This window comes from Euprymna scolopes, chromosome 33, assembly GCF_053919585.1.
Source record: "Euprymna scolopes isolate OS-2025 chromosome 33, ASM5391958v1, whole genome shotgun sequence".
In the NCBI taxonomy this organism is placed as follows: Eukaryota; Metazoa; Mollusca; class Cephalopoda; order Sepiida; family Sepiolidae; genus Euprymna; species Euprymna scolopes.
The window spans coordinates 79,918,521-79,938,292 of NC_136514.1; the positions used below are offsets into that span (position 1 = coordinate 79,918,521).

At 34.4% G+C, this 19,772-nt stretch overlaps 2 protein-coding genes across 13 annotated transcripts in view; one reads left to right on the top strand and one right to left on the bottom strand.

The window, feature by feature from the left end:
• The window catches only part of LOC145258321 (uncharacterized), a 142,535-nt gene extending 125,188 nt beyond the window's left edge, over nt 1-17,347 (bottom strand). For all 12 annotated transcript variants that reach the window (XM_080116413.1, XM_080116410.1, XM_080116411.1 and 9 more), the window contains exon 1: nt 17,214-17,347. The gene's annotated coding sequence lies outside the window, so the exon portion shown is untranslated. The remainder of the gene's footprint in view (nt 1-17,213) is intronic.
• Nucleotides 17,348-17,468: 121 nt separating this feature from the next.
• LOC145258320 (DNA topoisomerase 2-binding protein 1-like) overlaps nt 17,469-19,772 on the top strand; it is a 178,246-nt gene continuing 175,942 nt past the window's right edge. Inside the window, exon 1 of the mRNA XM_080116401.1 lies at nt 17,469-17,587. The gene's annotated coding sequence lies outside the window, so the exon portion shown is untranslated. The remainder of the gene's footprint in view (nt 17,588-19,772) is intronic.

Below are 19,772 nucleotides of genomic sequence, written 5' to 3' on the forward strand. Positions count from 1 at the left end.
AAAATGTATTTAATTTTACGACCGGGCAAAGCCCCCCCCCTCCCCTCCCCTCCAAGCATATATATATATATATATATATATATATATATATATATATATATATATTTAATTTACTCACATAAATTAATATACGAAAGTATAAATTTATGCGTAAATTTTAAGTATTTACTTCAAAAGTGCTCAATATGTTGGTAGAACTAGTTAGTAAGTTATAAAATATATATGGCGATTAAGCTACACTGAATAATATTCTGTGTTTCATCCACTCTAAGACTCTTCAGCCTTATGCCCGAATTTTGTGGTTGTTTGTCGTTTTTATATACGCATCTTCTATTGAGATTTTAGTTAGCCAATCAGCTTTCTAGTATCCACCGCGCCCTTCCTATCAGCCAATGAGCATGCACTTATCGGAAAAAGACCTATTTGACCTCTGGTTGACCTGTTCCTTTGTGTGTGCTCTATTTAGCCTGGATATCTAGTTTCTTGATCTGTTTTAAATCTAGGTTGGTTTTTTTTTTATATATATATATAAATATATATATATATATATATATATATATATATGCATATATATATATATATATATACATACATATATGTGTGATCATTTATGTATATTCATGTTTATTTAATTTATTTATTTGTTTATTTTCTATTGTTTTTGTTAGTTTTAAAACTATTTTGTATCGCTATCCGAGAGTAAATTTTATCTTGTGTGAACACAGTTGTTTGCTATTTCTCTTCTACAGTTTAATAGATGTTGGGGTTCTTTAAAGTACAGGATAGCAAATTTTTCATGAAGGCATAATCTACATGGGTCGTCTAGGTCCCTACATGTGGTAGCTTGTCTTATTATTTTCCATTCGACTACCGGCCTTTGTCCGATAAGTGCATGCTCATTGGCTGATAAGAAGGGCGCGGTGGATACTAGAAAGCTGATTGGCTAACTAAAATCTCAATAGAAGATGTGTATATAAAAACGACAAACAACCACAAAATTTGCCTGAAGAGTCCTAGAGTGGATAAAACGCGGAATATTCAGTGTAGCTCAATCACCATATATATATATATATATCTCTTAGTCTGTCCATTTCGCTTTTTCTTGAAACCTACTGGCCTGATCTGGCCGAAATTTTGTATTGACCTTTGCTATAAGGTACAGCAAACTAACTATTATGATATCAGTTTGATACACAGGGATTAAATAGAGATTAATAAGGATTAGTATTTAATGCAAAAATGAATACAAATTCAACCATATTTAACCACCAATTTGGCATAAAGGACTCATTTTAAGTCAATGGGCTATAACTTTTGCTATGGCAAAACATTAAAAGTCTAGTATATTTATATTTGGTTTGTTGGTAGAAAATAATATAATTTATTTCAATGGAATACGACTTAAGGATTTACAAATGGCAGATAGTATGAAGATGGCGTGATGTGCACGAAGATGAATAAAAAAAACAAGTGAAGCATGCATGGTACCTCGTGGGTGCACAGTGAAAGAGGCATAAAACAAAGAACTAAGTTCAGCATTGCCCCGCCCTCATTTAGACCCAAAAGTTCCCAGGGGATGTCAAATCCTGGTGAAAATGAACAAACGGTGCAGTTTTAGGCCTTAACATATGTAAATTTGAGTTCTGCACCATGCAAAAAAAGAAATGACTACGTCCATCATTGCACCCCCCCCCTCATTTAGCCCCAAAAGTCCTCAAGACCATAATATATTTAAATTTGAGTTCAGCACCATGTAAAACTGCTAAATAGACATACACAGAAAATTTTGGACAAATATGGTAAAATAGTCCCAAAAATGGAGTATTTTTATTAGCCCTAAAAGAGACCCTGGGGGCACACCCAAGAGTTATTGTGAAGTATAGACAAACAAAATTATATAGAAATTAGTTAGTTACAACTTTTCAGAAAGTTTTATAAAAATCCAAGGCATCAATTTATTTTAATAAGCACAAAAGTGTTAATTTTAGCCATTTTAACCCAAAAAGCACCCCTAGGAGGGCAACCGGAGTTTTCCGGTCTGTTTTGTTACTTTTTTTACTCATATCATGTTTAATGTTTGTGCAAAATTTCAAAAAATTTCAAGGTGTAATTATTGAGAAAAGTGCGGACGAACGAACGGACAAGGGTGAATTTACAGGTTCACCCTCCTTTTGTCATGGGACCAAAAAAAACAACTTCTCAAGCGACATCTTTTCAGTGGAGGCTGCCACTTTATTCTATACTTTTATGGACATGAATACTAATGACGGTTTAACCAAGAAAAAGATCAAGCGCATACACTATAATCATTATAAATATCTTGGTGGTGGGCCAAAACAATTGTTTACCCTGTATAGATATTAAAGATGATTTCTTGTTTGTTTCCTGGTTTCAAGGCGGTTCACACAAAATATTAAAAAAATATTCATGGTTCTAATCCTATAGTATTCAGCTATCTATAAATTTTGTGTTCCTTTTTCAAGTTAATGTTTTTAAATTTATAAAACATGTACCAATAAAAAAAAAAAACTGTATCTTTAAGTGGCTTGCAAAATACAGTATTAACATTGTAAAAACTACTCCTTTAGTAATGTGTACTCTGCCTATTCCTATACATATAAGTACAAGAATTTAATAAAATATGTTGAAAAACATTTTAGCAAGAGTTAAAAACATTTATTTTCCGGAAAAGAAACACAAATAGAAGGGATTGTCCTTAATCCATGGAGTTTCGAAAGAAATACTTTCCTTACCATCAAAAGAGAGGAGTTAGCAAAATGCGGAACAAAATTTTGCTTGTAAAGTATTTAAATGAAACCACAAGTATGGAGTAGATCATACTAGTGTAAAAATAAAAAAAACAGTGAAGCAGAGGGAGTGGAAAAAATATGAAAAACAATTTCAGTGAATAGATGTTCAAATCAATGATGAGTAGATATATATATATATATATATATATATATATATATATATATATATATATATATATGATTAGTTTTTTTTGGAAAAAGAATTCCAGCAGAGTGCTCAATTAAAAGGAAAATCCAAATTTTAAGAGCGTACTTATATTTTGCGTACAGAAAGTTGTTAGTTAAGACAGATCATTGGCACTGTCGGTTTCAAGCCCGATAACGAATATTGGCTGAAGAGAGCTTGATAAGGATACCTTAAACGGACCTTATTATCGGGCTTGAAACCGACGGTACCAATGATCTGTCTCAACTAACAACTTTCTGTACACAAAATATAATATAATATATATATATATAAATAATTTCACGTGAATAGATGTTCGAATCAATGACGAGTGGAGTGTGTGTGTGTATATATATATATATATATATATAAAATCTTCAAAATGAGAAGGAACGGCAGTGTTGGTTACATGAACCACGTAAGTTCTAAGTTTTTTAAGGTAAACATCAGAAGAGTATGTGACTAAATATGCAGCAATAACATAATCTTGCAGACTTGTTAGTCGCAATATGAAACAATATTATAATGACTACATTTTGAAAAGTAATAAATGATCAACTAAGAAAACTTGATATTTGATATTTGGAAAATTATTATATTACACTATATATATTTCAGAAGTTTCATCTGATATCCTGCTGGCTTGGCAGGCCAAGAGGAGGCTCAAGGCATTTTCATGAATAGAAGCGCTCATAAAGTCAATTCATTAACTGTGGCATGCCATTAACAGGCAGAGGCTATTAAGCAAGAAACAGGCCAACGTATTTTGATTGTTTGCAGTCCTCTGGTTAACACTACATGTCAAATGTTTGTTGCTGATTATGTTGCTGACAAAAACACAAAAATGTTGACACAAGTCATATCCCATATAACCTTTTGCAAAGACAAAGAGTCAGGCCATTTACTATACCCTCCACCATGTCAACTGATTTGAGGATCAAATGAAAAGCCACTGATGTCTAGGTTACGTTGAATGATATCATTAAGAGCACCATGTCTAAAAATCTGCTAGTGCTCTTTCTACTAGAAAAGGTGTGGAGTCCATACAAGTTGACTGTGTGAATGGCAACGGCAAATCTGAGGATTCCGATTGAGATTCAATTAGGTTCCCAACGACTGATGATGGCAATGTTGTTAATTACATATCGCTATGCGGCAAACATGCAACTAGAAGGCAAGCTAGACGGTGTTGCTTAGAGATTCGACCCTAGTCTTCATCCTGATCATGCCCCAGCTCTTCTGTTTTCCCACTCTTTATCTGTGCCTAAATCAAAACGTAGATTCCATGAACAAAGCTTCTTTCTTAGAAGTGCACGCCTGTGGAACTCTCTTCATTTGCCTGTTTCCCACCTGACTACAACTTGGATGTCTTCAAATCCAACATAAACAAATTCCTGATAAATCGCCCCCTTAAACTTTATCAAATCTCCAATACTAATGATTACTACAATACTATCTCATTGATTACTGTACAAGCAATAATCCTTATTCCCGAGTGGCTTCCGGGCCTTGATAAGAGGTAACCCCCTATGTAAAAAAAAAAAAAAAAATCTGCTTTGGAACAATGAGGCCAGCCCTTTTTCTTCGAGTCGGCAGGTCATGAATTAGGTGGTTCGGAGGCTTCATGCAGAATGTTTTTGACTGGTATAGATATAGGAGACATAAGCCAGAAATGCAACATCAGTTGTTAATCTAAGTCAGCAAACCATGTGAAGGGTGATCTGATGTCAACCTACATTGTCAAAATCAATGTTGCACATGGTCACTGCTGTGTACTGAATTAATCAAACTTTTCAGATTGACAAGAAACTTGTAAGATGAACTGCAGAGAGAGAATAATACAGAAACAGTTGCGCAAGAAAAAGAGTTCCGGATACTTATCAATCAGTACGAATCGAGGTGACATGATGTTAATGTTAGTCGCCATGAAGGATTCTGTTGAACAGTTTATATCAATAACTTAAGACTTAACAGGGTTGACCTCAAGCTCGTGGTGATTTGAAAGAAGTTCTCAAAAACTTCAAACCAACTACCTTCAAATATTGCTTTGTCTAGATACCAGATATTCAAAGATGTAGTCACTGAACGGGTGATATCGTTGATGTCCAGGGTAAACACAAAAGGCACCAGTATATACGGCACTGGGATATATGAATGCAGTCAGCTGTAACTGGTGTAGGCAGTGTGGGCCAAAGAATGAAGTACATGGGCTCGATGAAGACAGTTTTTGAAAAGATGATTTAGCAAATCACTGATTATATTATGTTTCATCAAGTTTACATTATGGAGAAAATTGTTTAGAAGGTTATACCTGCAGCTGAGATGTATTTTATGGTCTATTGTTTTAAAAATATACTGTTTGAAACAGTAAGAAGACATTGGAATGGTTGGCCAGGTGTAGCCTAATCGTGCAAAAAATGTTTCAAGCCATGGAAAATGCCATTACAAAGAACGGATTTATTTAATATACTAATGGGGGTACTCAGCATAGCCCAGGTGTTTGGAGATGTAAAAGAAAAAAAAAGTGTTAGTAGAGAGGGAGGCTCAAACCCGAAGGCGAAAAAGAAAGTGAAAGAAAGCGTGAACTTCTACGCTATGAAGCCATAGAAAGTGAAAAGCGCTGAAATTTAGTGATGTCAATAAAAACGTTGACTTGCAGAAATGAACATTGGCTGAAGGCCAGTTCAGCTTTCCACTGTTTCATTTATTTGTTCCCCCACGATGTTGGAGAAACCAAGCTCCCTCGAAAAGGGGGGACTCTCAAATGAATAGCAATTATCTGATATGAAGGGTTTTCCCCACACTGATCAAAGCTAATTGCTTTAAAGACGTCCCAGCACGAAAGGCTGCTGACGGCTTTGCATCAGTGAGTTTCGCTTTATTTATACAAAAAAGACTAACAAACATGCAAGTGGATGGAATAGTGTGAATTTGATAAAAGTCAATCAAAATAATTCTAGAGACGACGTCCCTTCGAAAATGCAGATATTATGATCAAGTAATATATAAAAAGTTTTAAAACATAGCCCCCCCCCCCTGCCCCCGAGAACCCCAGCGAAAAAAAAGGCTTTGCCGGACATACAAAAACGCCCGCAGCCATTTTGTCTTTTATATATATACTAGCAGGGGTGCCTGGCATTGCCCGGGTGTTTGGAGGTGTGTGTTGGAGGGACAAGATCAAAACAAAATGGGCGAAGTAATAACCGTTTAAATATGATAAAATAAAACAAACAAAAAAAAAACGATGTTTAACTTCTTTAAAAAATCAGAGAAACAAAAAAAAAGTTTTAGTAGCTAGGTAGGATCGAACCTGAAGCCTTGAGGCGAAGGTGGAAAAAAAAAACCCTGGCATGTTATGGCTAGGCCAGCGAAGGCGAGTAACTGAAAAACGTTTCAATTTAAGGATTAAAAAAAAAAAAAAAATTGCAAGGTGCGTGGATTTAATGAGGTCAAATATTACGCTATAGACTGAATGAAATCCCGCACTTAATTTTTACTGTGAGGCAGTTTTTTTTTTTTTGGGGGGGGGGTTGTTTACCCAACTTTGGCTACAAGGTAGTTTTTCTGCCCATATAAAGGGGAGTGTCCAATTGAATAGCAATTGTCTGATATAAGGGGTTTATCCCACATTGATCAAAAGCTGATTGCTTTCTGGACGTTCCTGGGACGAAAGCCAGGAACCGCTCCCATTTCACTTTATTTATACTAAAAAAGCCGAACAAACAGGCGACAGTGAAATAGCGCGATTTTTATAAAAGTCGATCAAAATAAATCTAGACATGACGTCCCTTTGCAAATCGTACATATTATGATCTAGGTATATAAACAGTCCTAAAACATAGTAACCCCCGCCCTGCGAAAAAAAACCTTTGCTGGACATACATAAAATGTGCACACACATTTTGCCATATATATATATATATATATATATATATATATATATTTATTTAGTAATGTGATTGATAATTTAAAAATCAAATTATAATTTGATTTTTAAATTATCAATCACATTACTAAATATTAAATTAGCTCTAGGATATTTACCTATCGAGCTTATTATATATCTAAATTACGAGCACTTTTTCTTTCCCTGTATTTTAATTAAACTAGTAATTTTACTATTAAATTAAAATACTCTTTAGACTATTGTTCTAATCTCCTTTAAATATATATATATATATATAGAAGATATAGATTAAAAGCATTTCTTTTTAAATTTTTACTTTCAGTGTTAATTATTTCTGTAAATAAGCATTTATTTTTAAAACATATTTATTAAAAATTTTTCTACATTTCTGAAATTTTGAGATGAAGATTGGTTATTCGTATTATTTGGATTCATCGGACTACTATTCTCATCATTTTCAAAATGTTTTGGTTGATGTAACCTTCAACCTTCTTCAGGTGTATTTTATCAAACTCAGGAATGCTTCTGTTGAAGTCGGGAATTTTGGATGGAATTTCAAACGGAACCCTTTATTTACTTCACGGGGGTAGCATGACTGGATAGAGGTCCTAAGTAATCCACAATTGCATTTTTCAGTCACCCACTTCGAGAATTGAACCTTACATCTTCAGAAGGTCTGAGGTTACATCAACCGAAATGTGAAAATGACACTCAAGATGAGAACAGTAGTCCGATGAATCCAAATAATACGAAAAAATTTTCTGTAAATAAATATATTTCACTTACAATAGAAAGATATTCTAGTAAAAAATATAATAAATTTATAACCTAAAATATTGCAGCATTAAGAATTGATTATATAATGTTATAAATTGAATTAAAAAAAAAATCTTAATGCTGCAATATTTTAAGTTATAAATTTATTATATTTTGTACTAGAATATTTTGTCCTTTTCTTTTCCAGTTTTAACAACTAGTCCATTATTTTTCCATGTTTAAGCTTAACCACATTACTTTTCATGCTCACATTTTTCTATTGTAATCCACGATTCTTCCAGGTTTCCAATAAATTCACTTTTTCTTTGTTTAATTTCAGTCTTATTTTTTTGCTCCCACAAACACATATGTACGGCACTCGTCTGCTTTCAATAACCCCCCCAATTATCTCCCTTTCATGCTTTCATTTTGTTGGCTTCATGAGTTACTTCTCTTTTTGCGACAGTAGTCGCTGAAGCGACAATGTTACTTTGGAAACCAGTCATAAAAAGTGTCGCTCACAGACTTATGTATTTTTACGATTTTGAACACCAGAAAATTCATCATAACTTGTGTTTTACTGAACGAAAATTGAAAATTTGTTTTTCACAGTATAACTGAGAAGCTGATCTATAAACGGTAATAATGGTTTGAAATTTAGTCAAAAAATGAGTGAGTGATGAAGCAGTTTTAAATGACTAAAACTGCCACTTAACCATATATCCAAACATGTTTGAATGATAAAAATAATCAGTTTTCATATATTCTTATGTATTGACTTAAATTTTTGTCGGGGACTTTCAATTATAGCACATCGTTTAGTGTGGAGACAAACAGGGTCCTGAATAGAAGCATGTGGTCTATCCCAACCATCATCAACAGACCTGAAATAATCTCGTCAACATCAGACAAAGCCAATTCTACCTTATACGATCAGGGCCACCAACCTCTCATATTTCCTCCTGCGTCTCAAAACACACTATGCAACATACAAATATCTGTGCAGGATGTTGCCAAACTAATCAAAATCCTCAAGCCTGCAAGCTGGGGCCTCACCATTGAATATAGTTTAAGGTCATATCCAGGATCAGACTGCAACCGGAACAATTCACTTGAACTAATAAAACGTTGAATAAGAGGAATGCTATGAAGTACGTAGTTATGGCTATAACTGACTACGAAATGGTGTCTGTGAAACCTGACCAGCTTCGTAGACTTGAGTATTTCTGTGACTAAAGCTTCTGGCGCTTAAATCTACCAGACTGCTTTGTGTTTTCTTTCAATATTAGCCCCATTACAGTTCTCCTCTCCACATTCGGAAATGGTTGGGTCATTTAGTTGCCATATTTCTAGTCTCATGTTTACCATTACAAGGCTCTACAGACCAATTTATCTTTAGTTGACTTTTGACAACTAAAGATTTTCATTTACTAGCCAAACCCACATGATTTTTAGAATATGACATCTTCATTCCATGATGAGTAGGCACATCATAAAGATTTTTTCGGTATTTTTTTTTTTTTAATAAGTGTAACATGTGAAGGTATAAACATTTGAATTTCTACAGATGATTTTTTTAACAGCCTTTATTTAAAAAAAAAAGAAAAAAAAAGAGTATATTGTTCTATTAAACCTTTTATTGTTAAAATAATTTGACTTTGCTTGTTTTATTTCAAAATAATAAAGATTGAAAAGACATTTTTCATTCAGTAATGAGCTTTGGAAGATTGTCAGTGTAAAAAATACAGTAGCCAAAAGATGTGTTTTATTATTTCTAGTTGCCACTTGAAAAAAAAAAAAAAAAAAAAAAAAAAAAAAAAAAAAAATCACTTGCAAATGCAACCATTTTACTTGCAATGTGTTTTCCTGCTTTCCGGCTGACTACAATATGGTTGTGTTCAAGTCTAATGTAAATAAGTTCTTGATGAGCCGTTCCATATAAGTTATCAAATTTACCAAATTTTCATTACTAATGATTACTATATTGTCCAATTTCTACTGTACACTCTTTAACCCTTATCCTTGAGTGGCCTCTTGGCCTTGATAATGTGGTGATGCCTATGTAAAAAAAAAAAAAAAAACAAAAAAAAAAAAAAAAAAACAAAGTAAACACACCTTAAAAATATTAAAAGAAGATAAAATGGACCTTGTGTGACATAAATGTGATTTTGTTTTTGTTTTTTGAGATGCGGATTGATAATTTGCATTATTTGGACTACTATTCTCATCTTGGTTGTTATTTTCACAACCTTTCATCTAATGTAATCTCTGATTTTCTTCAGGTACATTTCGTCAAATTTGTACGGAATTCCCAACTTTGACTTTAATAAAGAGTTCAGTCTGGGATTTTGGAGGGAACCATTTATTTAATTTACAAAGATATAGTGTTCTTATTCCATCAGCCATGATCCCTGTTATTCTTATTACTATTATTTTGATTGTAATTTTCAGGTATCCAGTTTATGATCCAACTCTGGCAACTTCGGATCAGTTACTTTCGACAGGTTATGTAAGCAGCTGGAAGATACCAAAGCAATTATCCAATCAGTTGTCAGAAGACAAGTTTCGATGAAAGCGTGAAATCCGTTAAATCAAGAAATAATCTTTAAACTGAAAATGACTTTCAACATGCTATGTCAATGTGAAATCCCCCCTTCCTCATGTTAAGAATGGCTTTCTATTTAGAAAGACACTCTTAATATGAGAAAGGAGTAGATGCTATATTTAGAATTAATTGTCGAGCTGTCTTGGCTTCGGCATCTTCCAGCTCCTTATGTAATCAAAAATTGGGTCATAAACTGGATAAGTACCAAAATTTTTACAAAATGGAGTTTTACTGGAACCTGAAGTAGTGCATTATGCAAAAAAAAAAAAAAAAAACCCAAAAAAAAACTGAAATGAAGTAAACACTTTCATTATCACAGAAATAATTTTAATAATTACCAGAATAATCCTTTTGATTGCAGAAATTCTCCTCTGCACCAAATTGCCGTAGGTTTTCATTACCAGATGCCACATACAAATTTATTATGTCTAAACCTTCGATCCTCGTCTTATCTAACTACACTACATCGTTTCATACACAGTTATTCTTTATAATTAGATCCTATATTACATCGTAGGAGAGGCATCATCACTATCACTCATATCGCTAGATGAAGTAATTCATATTTTCCCCTCTCCCTGACAAGTCCTCCCACTCTCCCAGACAAGACCGGGTAAATATATAACCATTACGACTATTTTCATCTGACACCCTTATTAACTGGATTAAACACTCTTACAAGTACAACTACCATTGCATTTCACTATTTGAAAATAATGTTTTCTATTATTGAAATGAAACAAAAAAAAACCTTCATTTGTTTCTGGGGTGTTTTCTTTTTTGCTTGTTTTGGGGTTTATTTTTATTTTTTATTTTTTCCTTATGGTAATAAGTGACATAACTGCAACAAAGTATTGCAGTAATTTATGAAAGAAATAATAAATGATAAATACACAGAAGAAGTTTCATTTAATTTTCGTTTCATTTCTTTAGGATAGGATTCCATATTTACATTTTTAAATAAATTTCTACTTCTTAATAAAACTTTGAGATGAACTATTTTTAGTCACGGAGGCTGGTAAGTAACCAGTCGACATTACTACAGCTTCAACAGCTAAATGGACTTTTTTTTTTTTCTCACCTGTAGGCAGCAGCAACAACTACAACAACCATACTTTACTTAATTTAATTAAAAACTAGTAAAAAAAAAAAAATAGAGAGATATAACAAATAAATGTTACCAAAAGCAAGATTAAGTTAAACTCTTCTATCTACATGAATATTTTTTTGGGGTGTTTTAACTTATTTTAAAGTGTTTATTCAGTTCATAAACCAAGTAGTGCCGAGTTGCTAAGTTAGAACGACAAGATGGGAAGTTGGCACTTGTGCAAAGGTACAGCTTTTTTGGTTCTCGGTTGTGACATTTGGAGAGTACATAGCAGAGGCATACAAATGCAAAAAAAAAAAACAAATAAAAAAAAAAACAAATAAAAAATCTCCCAACAATGCACGTTTTTTGGGGTATTCTTTTTACGACCTAACCCAAAGTAGTATAAAAACCCCCAAGCTCCCCATGTTAAGAACAGCTTTCAGAATAAACACTCCCAACCTCAAAAGAACTTCTTAAGTGGGGAGGTTTGGGGTGTTTGGGGGGGAGGTTATACTACACTGGATTAGGTTGTGTTTTTTAAAATAGATTTAAGAAAATTATAATAATGCAAAATACAGTTCTTTTTTAAACGCAAATCAAAGATCATTTTTTTTTTGTAACAGGGCCAAAATTCTGAAATTTTTGAATGCATGTTTTTCTTATTGAGAAAGTTTTGTTACACATTTATTGAATCAAAAGAAATATAAGGGTAATTGTGCATAAAACCAGACCCTAACTTTCAAACACGCTGGCAGGTGGCGCCCATATCTGTCAATTGAGGTATGGAAGAACAAAATGGATACAATTTTCAAATACATTTTATGTTTATTTTTTTCAACCTCTTATAATGAAAATATATAAAAATATGTAAACTTTTTTATCAATTAATTTAGTTTTTTTTATCGCATATCTCATCAAATAAATATGTTTATTTAAGTTAATATGTTATGGTTTTTCGAACTATCTAGATATTTTAATATTTTACAAAAAGACACACAAAAAAAACAATGAATGTGTCACATTTTTTACAGTTTTAGCAGTTTCAAAAAGCTGAATGTGCACCAGAAAATAGTTCAATAGTTTTAAAATGTGAATATTTCACATATATTAAAAAACATTACATTCAAACAACACAAACATGAATCCAATAGATGATATTGCCAAAATATTTATTTTTAAATCGGCAACAATTGTAATAAATTGCGCAGTATATAAAGTATATTTAAATAAACTACAGCAGAACTCTAGGATACAGCATTAAAAATTAATAACAAAATACAGTACAGTATATTATAAATAACACCATAAGGCGGGGCCAATACTGTAACTAGGGGCCGGGAAAACATCATATTCCACATCATAACCGTAAAAAAAAAAAAAAAACATATCCTAGGGCCACCATATCCCGGGGTTCTACTATATATTTAAATAAAGTACATTTATTATTTTTTTTAATTACATTTTCACCCCAAACAAGGCATAGTGCCACCTTGATGTAGGGGGCTACTATAAAGGACATAAGTTGCAGGGATACTATGTAGAGGGTTGAGCAGCAAGATGTCTGTTCACATTACACTTGAACTTCTGCATGTCAGTACAGTTGGGAAAGCAGGAACCCAGAAGGGAATTCCAAAGTCTAACAGTTCTAGGGAAGAAACTATTAGAGTAGAAGGCTTTCTTACATCTAGGAATTTCGACTGTGTAGGGGTGAGACTTCGTTGCTTGTCGGGTTTGTCGGGGGTATTCACATTGAGCTTGTAGTTCGTTGGAGCATTCACCATTAAAATACTTGTAAAACAGGCAAAGCGATGCAACATTTCGTCGATGGGACAGAGGTTGAAACTTAGATGACAATTCAGGATCTATTAGGTTGGCGACTCTCTTTTGAACCCTGTCCAGGAGTGAGAAACTAGTAGCAGATGCAGATGCCCAGTTGTGACAACAATACTCCATACATGGCCAAATAATGGCTTTGTAGAGATATAGGATACTTTCAGGCATAAATAACTTTCTAGCACAATAGAGAGAGAGCCCACCTTCTTTGTAGCAGCCTTGGCTATCTGTTCAACTCATGTTCCCTGTGAACGTTAAGCCGAGAAGTTTAAACGAAGTACTTTCAGGTAATGTATCATTAGCCATAACTATTGGTGGTTCAGAAGGTTTCTTGTAATTATTAAAGGAAACGAGCTTAGTCGGGGCAGCATTGAACGTTACCATCCATTTTTGACTCCATCCCACTACAGATTGGAGGTCTTCCTCTTGCGTTTCTGCCATTGCCTTGGATATGTGTTAATTTGTTTTTCCCTTGTGTCTGTTATAGAGCGGGGTGGTGTCAGCAAAGATACCCATCTGAGATTTTTTTTTTTTTTACATGGAGGTCACCAGTTATCAAGGCCTGGAGACACTCAGGGATAAGGGTTATTACGTGTACAGTAATCAATGGGATAGTATTGTAGTAATCATTAGTATTGGAGATTTGATAGAGTGTCTTACTTAAGAGGGCGGTTTGTCAGGAATTTGTTTATGTTGGACTTGAAGACATCCAAGTTGTAGTCAGGTGGGAAACAGGCAAACGGAAGAGAGTTCCACAGTCGTGCACCTCTGAGAAAGAAGCTCTGCTCATTGAATCTATGCTTAGATTTAGGCACAGATAAAGAGTGGGGAAAATTATTGACAGTAGTTTCAGTCAGACGGGTGTTTCCCGTGAAAGATTGGCAAGGGGGGGGGCGAGATATTAGAGCTCAGACGAGCACTTGCCATGGAAATAAAGACAGGCTCGCAAGTCTCTTCTGTGGGAGAAAGGCTGCAGGGAAGAGAAAAGGGCATCTCCAAGCTATGAAGTCTATTCTGTACTCTGTCAAGGCAGAATAGGCTGTTTTTAGCAGCTCCTGCCCAGATTTGGCAGTAGTATTCCATCCTTGGACGTACTTGGCTTTTATACAGATAGAGAATTGCATCAGTAGTGAGATATCTTCTGGAGCAATAGAAGGATCCCACTATTTTCCCAGTGTCCTTGGCAACAGACCTGATGTACGTGCCCCATTTCAGATCAGGAGTGAAAGTCAAACCCAAAAGCTTATCAAAACATGGAGCCTTCCCAAGACGAGAGCCATCCATTTCAATTGATGCTAGATGGGGATCAGAGCATTGATGATGTAAAGATAGGAGTTTGGTTTTGGATGCATTAAAAGTGACCAGCCACCTCTTCCCCCACTGTACCATGCACTCAAGATCAGAAGAGAGAGAATTAGAGAGAACCTTGTCATTTACGGCCTTTGATTATTTTATCAAGGAGGTCATTTATAAATATCAAGAATAATCAAGGTTTGACTCATGAGGTACACCCACATTTATATATATCATATTGTTTTGATGTATGACAACCTGGATTTTTTGGTTATTTAAGAAGGATTTAATTATGTTAAGTATTTGTCCAGTAATACCATAGGATCTGATTTTCGTGAGAAGACCATCATGCCACCCGCTTTCAAAAGCCTTAGATATATCTAGGGCTACTGCCTTCTCCAGTGGATGGTATATACGTTCAGAGTTAGAATATCTGCAGTAGAACGAGCTTGTCTAAATCCATATTGATAGTCGAACAGAAGTTTAGCAACTGTAAAGTGGTGGACTAGAGCTCGATTCATTATGGACTCAAATATTTTGGCGAAAAAAGGGAGGAGGATAATGGGGCGATAATTTAATGGGTCAGTTCTTTCACCAGAATTCTTGTAAACTGGTACCACAAAAGCAGTTTTCCAGCAGTCAGGAAGCATGATTCATTTAGGCATTTGTTGAAGAGTTTAAAAAGAACTGAAGCTACCTCAGTGGAGCATTTTTTTAATAGCACAGTCGGAATGAGATCATGTCCACATGATTTTGTGGTGTCTAGGTTTTTTATATCATGTACTTGAAAAGAACGATTTTCAGATAACTAGTGTGGTTTCTGCCTGCAAAGGAAAAATCAGGAGAGGAGTGGTTTGCTGGGTCTAAAATAAAGTTTGAGGCAAATTGACGGGCAAGCATGTTAGCTTTTTTGGTTACCGTGCAAACAACCTCATGATTGTTGATTGCCCATTATTTACTACACTATTGTAGATTTTCCAGAAATCACGAGTTCCTAATTTCTGCACTTCAATGCATTTTCTAGTAGTTTCAGTATATTCTCTTTTAGCTGTAGCTACTTCTTTCTTTAAATTACTTCTCACTTCTTTAAACTTTGTCTACCTGTATGGGACTTATGTCGGATAAATCTGCGGTATACAGGTTGCCTCTAAGCAATGGCTGCTACGCAAGTAGAAGTAAACCATTTAGGAAAGTGAGGTTTGCTATAAAACTTCCGCGTGGGAACATGTGCTTCAATTGCTGCTTTAAACAATTCAATGGTCTCAGTTGCGCATTGTCCCACAGGAAGAGAAATGTTGTTTCCCCATGGGGCATCTTTGATGTGATCTCTAATGGCATCCCAGTTATTATAACCTTATTGTAGTACCATGTCGTTTTGAGTAAAGGCTCTTAAACTTGGAGTTGAGAGTTTAGAATGATGTCTATCATTATCGCAGCATGATTAGCATCCCTGAATAGGCAATGAGTATTTGTTACACAATCCTCAGGAACTGTTGTCAGAAATAAATCCAGAAGTGAGGCTTGCTGGTCCTGACGATCTGGGAGTCAAATTGAGAACGTTATTGTCTGTGTCAAGGAATAGGATATTGAAAAGTTATGGATGATGCTACTAGCTGTGTCTGTGTAGTTAAGTTAATTTTTATGGTGGGCATTAAAGTCACCATATATATGTATTTGGGCGCTAGTGTCAAAGGAGAGTGCTGCTACATCTATGCTGTTAGAGACATGACTGATTAGAGTACAGCCCTGGGTCGAGTGAAAAAAAAAAAAAAAAAAAAAAGCGTAAATATGTTTGAAAAAAAAAAAAACTTATCAAAAACTATCTTAATATTTTGCCCAAATATATAAGTGAGCTGTTTTGAAGATTAGCGGAAGTATTGTATCCATTTTGTGCTTCCATACCTCAATTGACAGACGCAGGCGCCACCTGCCGGCGTGTTTGAAAGTTAGGGTCTGGTTTTATGCACAATTACCAATATAAGAAACGTAAATACAAAATAGAGTTTTCTGCCCCTAATGTACGCTCGTCGGCCCCTATTATGCACTCTCAAAATATCCCAACTAAAACCCAAAAAATGCACCTTTGTACTAGTGACAGGAAGTCTCGATAATAGCCCAAAACATGAAAATAAAACAAAATACTGATAGAAATTCCAAGAAATATCACGGTAACATTTACTAGGTGAATTCCCGTCAGTATTTTATTTTATTTTCATGTTTTCAGTGATTATCGAGACTCCGCAGTGTCGGCCATCTAGTCGTCTAACATAGCAACTTGCTACTACTTGTTTTGCGAATTGAATAAATGCTTTAAAATAAGTTAAACACCAAAAACGTATCCAGGTAGGTAGAATAGTAACTTATCTTGCCTTTGGTAACATTTATTTGGACTTTTTCTTTTTTACCACTTACCCAATTTTTTGTTTTTCAGGGAAGTGGAATCAATTAAGATTAAAAATATTTCATCTAATTTATTCCATTTTTGCCAGCAGTTACTTTTAAACTACATTTATTATCCTAAAATAAATGGGCGATATATTCTAAACGTTATATTATATTAACTTAACCTTAACAAAAGAAATACACCGGTTAGTTGAAGGAGCCACTATTCAACGAAAGGATATAAAATCAGTGCGAGCAATAAAGGCGACCGAAGAATACAGATTTAAGCAAAATAGATACAAATTTAATAACGTAACTCTACATAAAATAATTCAAATTAATAATCATTGATAAAAAATAGCATTACTTACCCCAAAATCCCCTTAAGAAAAATCTCTAATGAAACATCAAGAAATTTGATAAACACTAAAGAACAATGGCGTCGAATAGAAACTCCCGAACCAAAATCTCCAGCAAATTCAATCTTACAAAAATTATTTTTTTAAATTATTAATAGTAATTATTTAGTAAATCATCAAACTCCGGAATTTTCGATGATTTAAAAGGAAAATGAATTAAAATTAAAAAAGAAAACCCTTAAACAATTTTATGCGTGAAATCTCGTTAGTGCTAGACGAGATTTCGAATTGGCGGCAAACTTTTTACACCGGATAATTATTGTAGACTATCATTTTTTTTTTTGTTTACCTTTTTTTTATAAAAGGGAAAAAGGTTATCGCAACAGGTATTTTACTTAAATTAATTCATCTTTTTTTTTTTTTTTTTTTTTATAGATTGTTTGATGTTAATAATTTCAATGGTGTCTTTCAATAACTTTTCAATTGAAATTTATTTCTTGTTTGTTTCATCAATCAAGCATGTCTTCTTTAGCTTTTTATATATAAAAAAAACAAACTTTATTCATTTTTTAAAAAGAAATTAAAGTAAATATTATTGGTTAAAGTCAGGTTCTGCTCGTCTTTGTTTGCATTCTGCGTCAGCTGATATTCGTGGTTCACGATTAATGCCCTTTAAAAATCACTTCTGATGAATGTTTACCAGTTAGAAAATATGCAAACGAACTTGGTTATTTTTTCAAAATGACAAAATATTTTAATATTGGTAAATTTTAAAATTAGTGATTTTTTTTTTTTCAGGGCATCCATATATATAGATCAACAGACAAAGAATGTAAACAAAGATTGACGGAACTTGATTTTGACCTAAATATTATTATAGATCATGTTTAGATGCTTGTATTGATTACACCACATGGCTGCGGTAAATCACGACTAATTCCGATGGCCGTGAGTAAATTCCGATAATGAATTACAATAGTTGAACCTACACAAAATTAAACCTGAGTTCCAGAAACGGAAAAACAAACAAACAAAAAACATACTGATTTATTTCGATCGTTTATGGAATTTTTTTCTGGTGTTTATAACAGGTGCCGTACTGCCGTGCTATTTTTAAATAGTATTTTACGGTAGCTCATGTTTATTAAATTGTTAGGTGAAAGTACAGAATAGTTACAAAACACTTTCCCCATCCCATGTTTAGAATGGTTTTCTAAATAATAACGTTCTTATTTCAGCATGGTATCATTCCTGCATAACTACTTTTTTTTCTGATTGTTTTCTAGTTTGTTTTTATTTACAGTTACGTGGACCGATATTTGTTTTTGTTTTTAATTTTATTTTCAACATTCTTTTGAGTGATTCGCATGCATGACGTAGGCTGGCATGGCGTAAGCAGTTCCGACTACGAACGGAGAAAAACGAATAAAATACACGTTACAGATAGTTAACAGAGTGTCCTCTCCATATGTTAAGAAATGTCGAAAATTCTCCGCCACCACAGTTAGAAGGTAAATCATAGTTAGGTGGAGTGTAAAGCTTTCAAAATATTGCTAAATCGCAACCCTCCCCCAACTCTGTCAGAAGTCAAATAACACTTGTCTAAACTATACAGTAAACCAATACACATGAACTCTAGTAAAGGAAAAAAGCAAAAGTTCCTTAGAAGTTTAGCCGTCATCAGAACACTTTTTTAACCCCCCGGAAAGAAGTGTCAGTTTTTAAATAACCGCTAACAAAATACATATGCAAATCGCTTCCTTCCAGCAGGCACGTGACTAGTGTTCCCCAAAATCAAAGAAGAAATCGATCCTCTTCCGATTACCAACCTTCTCATGACATGTAAGTCGTTTTAACTTATTTTTCTCATACACTCCTTAGAAACGGGGGGGGGGGGCATTAATTTAGATTTTCATCTTAACCCAAGCAGGGGACACGCAGGTGCTAGGGCTTGCCATAGGCTGCCTGGAGGCAACAGTAGTTGGGGGTATTCTCATTCTGTCCCCAAGGTAAAACTCCACTGTCAGATGTAGTTTGAGGTCTTATCCAAGTCCAACAAGTTCATGTGAGAAGTAAGCTGGGCCTACCTCGACGCCTTTTTTGAGGGGCACATTCAGCACAATACTTCTGCCTCTCAGGTGGAGGCCTATTCATGCCCACACATTCAAAGTGGTACAACTTGTGGCAGAGGTCACAACCAATCATATTTAGATCTCCCTGGGGAGAGTTACATGCTGGGCGGAGCCAAATTTCATCCTCACCTCTGGAGGGCCCAGACAGATTAGTATCGCCAATGAGATTCTCAGAAAAAATGGGGGGGGGGTCAGTCTCACTCTCAAAATTAGGTGCGATGGACAATTCCAAAGGATAAAGATGTTTCAGTGAATTAGCTCGTACAGGAACGTCACTCTGTTTGATTCGAGCTGATCTGACAACACCATCATCCCCCTAAACAATTCCACTACTGTTCCCAGTATCCAAAAAGGTCCGGGTTTGAGGGGACTCTTTATAATAATTGCATTATTTGTAGTACTTACCAATAAAACAAACGCCCACGTGTTTGTGCCTTGT